This window comes from Bacillus rossius, unplaced genomic scaffold (genome assembly GCF_032445375.1).
Source record: "Bacillus rossius redtenbacheri isolate Brsri unplaced genomic scaffold, Brsri_v3 Brsri_v3_scf22, whole genome shotgun sequence".
Taxonomy (NCBI): Eukaryota; Metazoa; Arthropoda; class Insecta; order Phasmatodea; family Bacillidae; genus Bacillus; species Bacillus rossius.
The window spans coordinates 358,848-367,500 of NW_026962393.1; the positions used below are offsets into that span (position 1 = coordinate 358,848).

The following is an 8,653-nucleotide window of genomic DNA, read 5'->3' on the forward strand; positions in this document are numbered from 1 at the left end:
TAAAAAAAAAAAAAAAAAAAAATAATAATTTTTTTTTTCTTCTTTTTCTTAAGAATGAATAAAAAGTTTCTAGAACGTATTCATTTATGGCAGTCAGGACTTTAAGTTTTTTGAATTTTGGTCTGCAGTTAGATGATTTTTTATCTTTTGTTATTATTCTAATAGCTCCTTTTTTTTTTTTTTTTTCCCCCCAATGTTATATGGCAGAAAGAGTAGAGCTATGGCTACTGTTACATCATGCATTGATGGGAAGGTTATTGTTGGATAACAAAAATTTAGATGATATAATTTTTATTTTTTTCCATACACAACACATTGCAGGTACAATTTTACAGGTTACAGCTGTACCACCTCTAGTATTGCTGCCGACCATCCAACAAATGAGCACACTAAACAGGCATTGATGACATTGTTATCAACGTCTTTTTGAATCTCTCATTATTATACATAACTGCCCACTGAAACAGAGAAACTTCAAAATAGGTGTGTGTGTGTGTGTTTATATATATATATATATATATATATATATATATATATATATATATATACATATATACATATATACATACATACATACATACATACATACATACATACATATACACTTATATATTTATTTTTTCACTTTGAATTTTGTATGAGGTATACACATGCAAAGATTCACAGCTACTGGGTGGGTGAGTGAGTGAGTGAGTGAGTGAGTGAGTGATTGATTGATTGATTGATTGATTGATTGATTGATTGATTGATTGAGAGAGAGTGAGTGTGTGTGTTAGGGGGGGGGGGGGAAATGTGGTGATTGTGGGGGAAAAAAAAATTTAAAATTGAAATTTTTAAAAAAAAAATTTTTTCTGTAGGGTGCAAAATAGTAGTGCCAACGGCACGTGGTGTTCCCAAGCGGTCACCCATCTAAGTACTAACCACGCTCGACGATGCTTAACTTCGGTGATCGGACGAGAACCGGTGTGTTCATCGTGATATGGCCGTTGGCAATGATATAGATGTTTTTTTTTTGCAGTTTGTATTTGCCACTCGAAATAGCTATACCAGGTGTGATTGTTACAAACAACAGGAGAAATCGTGTAATGAACACTCTTTTACTTCCCCCCCCCCTCCCCACACACAACACCCACCACCCTCACCATCCCAACCACCAAAGCCCTCTTCAAAATACACTCTCACACACACACACAAACCCACACTCTATAACTGATGAACATTACCATAACTTCTTAAAGCCATTAGATAATATTTAACTCAAGAAAGGTATTGTGATATGTTTAAAGAAAGAAAGGTGAAACCTTTAACTTTACCAGCAGGTATTAGTATCACTGAGGTATCTTCTAGGTTGTAGCAGCAATAGTAGTAATAATAATAAAATTAAATAAGGTAATAAAAAAGAAAAGTTATACATGTGATCAAATCATGAATGTATAAAACTGGAATGAATTTAAATTTTTTTTATTTTTCTTCATAGGCTGTTTTGAAATTGATGAGTAAGTGCCTCTTCTTTTAAATTTTTTAGTGCTGAACACTGTTACATAAGAGATGAATGTTTAGAAAATTTAAAAAAAAAAAAGCTAGCCCAGCCCCCTCCCCCCCTCACACAAAATCCAAACAAAAAAAAACACCCTCCTTCAAAACATCACATAATCATCCAGCCAGCAGTGCAGACGAGAAATTTGCACTCGGGGCCGCCATTTTGACGATAAATTCTTGCATGGCACACCAAAGGTAGGAAAGAATTTAAAAAAATAAAAATAATGGGCGAGCACCCTCGCGTCTGCCTGTAGAAAATGAAGTTAAAAGTAATATAACCTAAAGACAGGCACACACTAGGGTGCTCCCAGGCGGTTGAGAAATTTTTTCCCGCCAAAAGACTTATATATATTATTTATTTTACTGTTTTTGGCAGGGGGCTATGTCGGTCTGTGTGCAAAGTAGTTCCTACTCCCGCCGCCAGGAGCGCGCGCGGTGGGTAGCGATGTTGTTTTTTCTGCTTTCATTTGTTTATTATTTAGAGGGTTAATGCTATGTAAATGTACGCAAGTTTGGTTATGTGTCGGTAGTTGTGCGAGATTTAATTTCCGAAACGAAATTTGACTTTCATCGGCCTGCATTTCTCACTTATTCGGAAAATACATGTGTGTTTATGTATGTATAATAATCGAGTGATTTTGTAATAATTTGGAAGTTTTGTTTGCGTGTGCGATGTGGGGAAGAAAAGGTGTGCACACGAGTCCTAGGGCTATATTTTTTTTTATTGCGAAATATTTACTTCATGTGGTGAAAAATTTTAAATTATTTGTGATGCAAGTGAAATTTTTTTTTTTTTTTCAGTTGGGTGATGTGTTTGTCCTCGTTTGTGTGCAAGGAAGCAAACATGCTGAAGGTAAGGGGCCATAAATGACACTTTAAAATATTAGTTTACCATTAATTTTGGTTAAATATTAAATTGCCATATAAGTAAAATCATGTCAACTGTTGTATTCCACCCAGTATAAGCTGTTAGTAATGGGTACTTAATATAAATAGAATAAATGTAAGCATTTTCGTCTGCATGAAAATTCACTTTTTTTTTGGATCCATTTGTACTGTGGGTAGTTAAATAGTACATTATGTTGTTTTTACTTCGAAGTACAAAACATCTTGTGCATGATTGCAAATTCAAACGCAGTTAAGCATAATATGAATTCGAATTATGTGTGTGTGTGTGTGTATATATATATTTTTTTTTCAGTTTTTTTTTTTTTTTTTTTTTTTTTTTTTTTTTTTTTTTACTGTGTCCAGTTTTAGCACAAATGGAATTATTTTCAAAGTGAATCGATGCAACTGGTCTTTGCCATTAATATTGATATATGATCTAACTAAATTAAATAGAAAGGATTTTTTTATTTATTTTTTTATATATACAAATATATTTGTAGCAATGTACTAATGACCACAGAAGTAAGCAAAAAAAAAAAAATATATATATATATATCTCAGCCAGTAAACCATGCGTCTTAAAGACTTTTTTTAATGAAAATATTTCTGCCTTGGTTAAGCTTACATTTACTATCATAGGGATTGAGGGAATTGTAGAACAGCAGCAGAAGCATTTCCTTTCATGATCATGTTCTTGGTCCTGAAAAGGACCGTTTATGTAAGCATGTGCACACCAGACCTGCTCACTTGGAGCTGGTGTATTTGGTGACAGCCTTGGTGCCCTCGCTGACAGCGTGATTGGCCAGCTCCCCGGGCAGCAGCAGTCTCACGGCCGTCTGTATCTCGCGGCTGGTGATGGTGGAGCGCTTGTTGTAGTGGGCGAGGCGGCTGGCCTCTGCCGCGATGCGCTCGAAAATGTCGTTCACGAAACTGTTCATGATGCTCATGGCCTTAGATGATATGCCAGTGTCCGGATGAACTTGCTTCAACACTTTGTAGATGTAGATTGCGTAGCTTTCCTTCCTCTTGCGCTTCTTTTTCTTGTCGCCCTTCGAGATGTTTTTCTGGGCCTTGCCCGCCTTTTTGGCTGCCTTACCGCTCGTCTTGGGGGGCATCGTAGGTCTGAGCTGTGCCGCTGTCGCTAGATGAGTGAGACGGGAACTGAATTTTTTTCGTGAAAAGTTTTCTTGGCTTCTTGTTGCGCGACCAATCGGAGCGCTCCGCGGCTCGTGATTGGTCGCGCTCCGCGGAGGGACGTGTAACAAAAGTAATTTCCAGCGGCCGGGGCGCCACTTTCTCGTAGGTTGCGGACCAGTGTACAGCTTCTTCCTGGTAGCTTGTGTTTTGGTTCGATTTCTTGTGTTCAGTGGTGATTTGTGCATCGAAGTGCTATATTTCGACATCTACGTACCTTCAGGCATCAGCACAGGTGTTTGTGCGTCGGGGCTCTGCCTAGTTACATTTTAAACTGTGTTTCTTACTTCGTGTTACTATGTAAACATTCTGCTTCGTCGGTGATGGATCGATTGTGAGTGTGGGAGTATCGATTCTGTCGCTTTGTGCTTACCTGCAACCAAGATGGCCGACAAAGACACTTTATCATTTCCATTGGGGCAACCTCCACTTTCGCCTCTTCCACCTCGCTCCCAGGGTGCGAATAAATTTTGGGCGACTCCTGGTCGTCATTCTGCTCATGCGGTTTCGTCCTCTTCCGATTCTGATGACGCTTCGCCTCCTGGTAGCCCTGTTGAGAGGAAGCCTGCCAAAATATCGAAGGATGCGGCAAAGGCTATTGTATCTCGCCACTGGTTTGCCTCTCAGCGCCCGAACGACGATGGTGGTAGCACGCCTTCTTCACGCGCCATTGCCCGGGCCGATCTACACAAGTCCCGGCGCACCCAGCTGGACTCCACTTTGGCGCTGAAGCGCCATGCTGGCTCTTCAGTTGATGCCACAATTGACGCCGTGGCCCGGGGCTGCGCTCCTGCTGCTTCCACTTCGCGGGTGCCATCCTGGCCGGACGATTTGCACCGCATCGACTCTGACGGCCCTGGTGTGAGCCCGCGGCGTCGGGGCTCGCTCCCCGATGTCCATTTGCTCCACCAGGTTGAGGAGACCTGGCGCAGCCTCGCCGCCGGTGCGCCCCTGCCTGGCTCTACTGCCGGTGGGCCCATCTCCAGTTGCCCGGGGCCGTCCACTGATGGCGTCGGTGCTGCCATGGCGTCGGCGCAGGCGGCTTCGGGCTCCCTGTCCCGGGGACCGCGCCGGTCTGCTGTGGCGGACCCTGGCGTGCCTGGCCTGGCCGTCGGTGTCCCTCGTGGCTGTCCCGGGGCTGCCTCTGACACTGCGTCTGTGCCGGGTGTCCTGGCGGCGGCCGACCGTGTTGTCCCGCCGGCCCAGCCTGGTCTTCCTTCGACGCCTGCGCCTGCTGTGGCCCCTCGCCCGCCCGGGCTGTCACCGGATAGTGGTACTGCGCCACGGCGCATTCCGCCAATTGTTGTCAATACCAAACTGAATGTTGACGCCATTCGCGGGAACCGGTCGCTGTGGCAGAAGCTGCAGGGGAACTTCACCGTGGACTATCTTCGGGGCTATCCACGCTATCACCCCACAAGCCTGCACGACCGGGAGGCCCTGCTGACGTATTTCCGGGACCATGGCATCCCTTGCCACACGTTTCCATTGGGTCGGAAGACTTCACCCCGGATTGTCCTGGCGGGTCTCCCCTCCGAGACTTCCCAGGACTCGGTCCTGGAGGAACTGCGTGCAGTTGGGGTGCACCCCGAGTCGCTCCGGCCCCTCACTTCGGAGCGCGAGCTCCACCGGGGCTTCATCAGATTTCTCGTGGTCCTCGCAGATGCCGCGCAGGTCGCCAAGGCCCGAGCAGTCCGGCACCTAGCTGGCCTCACCGTCCAATGGGAGGAGTTCCGGGGCACCGCGCGGCCTCTTCAATGCCACCAATGCCAGAGGTGGGGACACCACGCGGCGGACTGTGGAAATCCCTTCCGCTGTCTCCGCTGCACCCAGCACCACGTCCGCGGGTCCTGCCCGAAGCTACCCGACGAGCCTCCGCAGTGCGTGAACTGCTCGGGGCCACATCCGGCGAATGCTCGTACCTGCCCCACTTACGTGCAGTTCATCGAGGGGCAGCTGCGTCGCCAGGGACCAAAGCCTCGTCCGCCGGGCCAGGACGCCTCTGCGGCGCCTCCTCGGCAGCCCCGTGCTCCGCTTCAGTTCCAGCGCCGGCCGCACGAGGACATGTTCCCGCCGCTCCCTTCGTTCTCTCTTCCGTCATGCCCCTCTGCCGTTTCCTACGCTGGGCTAGTGGCTGGCCAACCTGCGGCGCGTTCCCCGTGCCCACCTTTGGCCCCGGTCCCCCCTGCGCCCCAGCTACCCTCTCTCTTTTGTTCCGTGCCTGGTCCACCTCCAGTTGACTCTTCTTCTGTCTTGTTGCGCGCCCCTCCTCCTGCTCCCACCACTGCTGCAGGTGTTTCGCCTTCCCTCGCTCCTCCCGGCCTGGTGCAGCCGGCGTGTCCCCCGGTGTCGCGAGCGCCTTTGGACTCGAGGGCTGAGGAGGGCTCGCGGGCTGTGCAGCTGCCCGCTGCTTCCTCCCTCGCTGCAGCTCCTGCTCCGGCTCCTGCCCCCCTGCCAGTCCCTTCGGACTGCCCCCCCGCGTCTGTCCCCCCTTCTGATTCCTCTCTGCCGCCTTCCGTGCGCCCTCCGCCCGTGTTCCCGGCTTCCGCTCCCTTTCCTGTGTTTTTTGAGACTTTCAATTGGCTCGCCCGGCTGAATCTCCTCCCGTGGCTGCCGTTCTTTGCCGATGCCATCTTCCGCATCTCTCAGGCTCCTACCCCTCTTCTCCAGGCCGACATTTATTTCCAGTCCATTTTCCACTTCCTCCGGACTGTGCTCCCAGCAGCTTAAGTTTGTCCTCTGGAATGCCCGGGGCATTCGAGCGAAGCTGGGGGACTTCCGGCACTTCCTGTCCACTGAACGGCCTGCCCTTGTCCTTCTCTCTGAGACATGGCTCAAACCCGATCTCCCCTTCTCCGTGCCTGGGTACGTCATCTATCGCTGGGACCGGGACACTCGTGGGGGTGGTGTTGCTCTCCTCATCCTGTCTACCCTCCCGCACCATCAGCGCGCGCTGCACCCCCTCCGCAATGCCGAGGCGGTGGCGGTGCGTCTCCATCTGGCTCCTCATCCTCTCACTGTGTGCTCCGTCTATCTCCCTGAACATGGTCCCTTCCCGGCAGACGACTTGCGTGCTCTCTTCCATCTGGACGCGCGCGTGGTCGTGGGCGGGGATTTCAATTGCCGGCATCGCGCTTGGGGCTGTGTGTCCACGAGCAATCGGGGCACTCAGCTTCAGCGCCTCGTTCAGGGTTCCCCCCGTCTCGCCATTCACGCTCCCCCCTCATTCACTTTCATTCCATGTCACGTCCGGCAGCGGCCGAGTGTCCTCGACCTCCTCCTTTCTGTTGGACAGGTGGCTGTGTCGGGGCTCGAGGCCCGGGCCGAGCTCACGTCAGATCACACCCCTGTCGTTGGTTTCGTTCGTACCGATTCTCTCCCCCTCCATGGACCCCGCCCGTGGTTCGACTTCAGTCGTGCAGATTGGGGTGCCTACCGGTCTCATCTGGATAGGCACCTCGATCTGCACTTCCATGTCGCTTCCCCGCAGCAGCTCGATGAGCGCGTGCACGTTTTCAGTGATGCTGTGCTCGCGGCTGCTGGCGCCACCATTCCTCTCCGCTCCACTGTCATTCGTGGCACTCCCTTTCCTCCCTACCTTCGACACTTCATCGCGGCCCGCGACGCCGCGCGGCGGCGGTGGCAGTCGTCCCGCGCCGTTGCTCGTTGGCTCGACTATGTGCACCTGCGGGCGCGGTGCCGGGCGCTCACTGAGGAGTGGCTCACGGCGGAGCGGGTCCGTAAAGTGTCTTCCCTCTCCTTCCAGTCGGGGTCCATATTCCGGTACGCGCGGAACCTTCGTGCCACGCCGTCCATCATCCCGCCCCTGGGTGGGGGGCCGCAGGGCCTTTGCGAGTCCCCTGCCCAGAAGGCGGAGCTGCTGGCGGATTCATTTCACTCGTCATTCACCCCTCGTATTCCCCCTGGGGTGGTTTCCCTCCTTCCCACTCATTACACCCCGCCTCCTCCGCCCGCACCCGGTGACATCCGTCTGTCTACCCCGGGGGAAATTCATTCCATTATCACGCACCTTCGTGTCACAACTGCTCCTGGACCAGATGCCATTCATCCACGGCTCGTCTTCTCCCTGTCTCGGAAGGCGACCGTGTACCTCACCAAGCTTGTCAACGGTATTCTCCTCACGGGTCATTTCCCCACTGCGTGGCGGGCTGCGATCGTCGTCCCCATTCCGAAGCCGCGTGCCAATGCTCATCTTCCTTCGGGCTACCGGCCCATCAGTCTCCTGTCTGTCCTTTCAAAAGTGGCCGAGAGAGTCCTCCTCCGCCGGCTGGAGCATCATCTCACCCCTCTCGGTCCCCTTCCATCATTTCAATTCGGGTTTCGGCGCGGGCTGTCGGCTCAGCACGCCGTGGCGCGCGTCGTGGACCAGATCACCGCCGGTTTCACCTCTTTTCAACACTCTGGTATCATCCTCCTCGATCTTTCGAAGGCCTTCGATACTGTCAACCATCACGCGCTCCTCATCAAGTTGGCATATCAGGGCTTCCCTCCTGCCCTCATTCACATTATTTACAACTTTCTTTCACATCGTTCATTTTGTGTCCGTGTCTCTCATGTCGTTTCGCAGTCCCGTGTCATCCCTGCTGGCGTCCCTCAGGGTGCCATCCTGTCCCCCCTCTTGTTCTCCCTCTTCACTTCTGACATCCCTACTCCTCCGCATTGTTCTCTCACCTTGTACGCTGATGACACCGCCATTGTCACATCATCTCGTCACGTCGCGGACGTTCCCGTCCGCCTTACGGCGGCGGTTGCATCCATCACCTCGTACTACCATTCTTGGGGAATCCTGGCGAATGCCGGCAAATCGCAGGCGGCGTTTTTCACCCGCCGCTTCCCCCGCCCCCCGCCCCCTGTTGTTTCACACGGTGTTCCGATTCCCTGGTCCCCGGTGGTGACGTACCTGGGTGTCCATCTGGACTCCGGCCTGCGGTGGGGGGCCCACATCACCGAGTCAATTTCCTCGGCCAGGCGTGCCCTCCACGCGTTGGCCCCTCTCCTCCGTCCGGCGTGT

General features: G+C 51.4%; 1 non-coding gene across 1 annotated transcript; it reads right to left on the bottom strand.

Moving 5' to 3' along the window:
- Positions 1–872: 872 nt before the first annotated feature.
- On the bottom strand, positions 873–991 carry LOC134543829 (5S ribosomal RNA). The gene has a single exon (XR_010077278.1). It is a non-coding gene; the product is annotated as a 5S ribosomal RNA (ribosomal RNA).
- Positions 992–8,653: the final 7,662 nt, after the last annotated feature.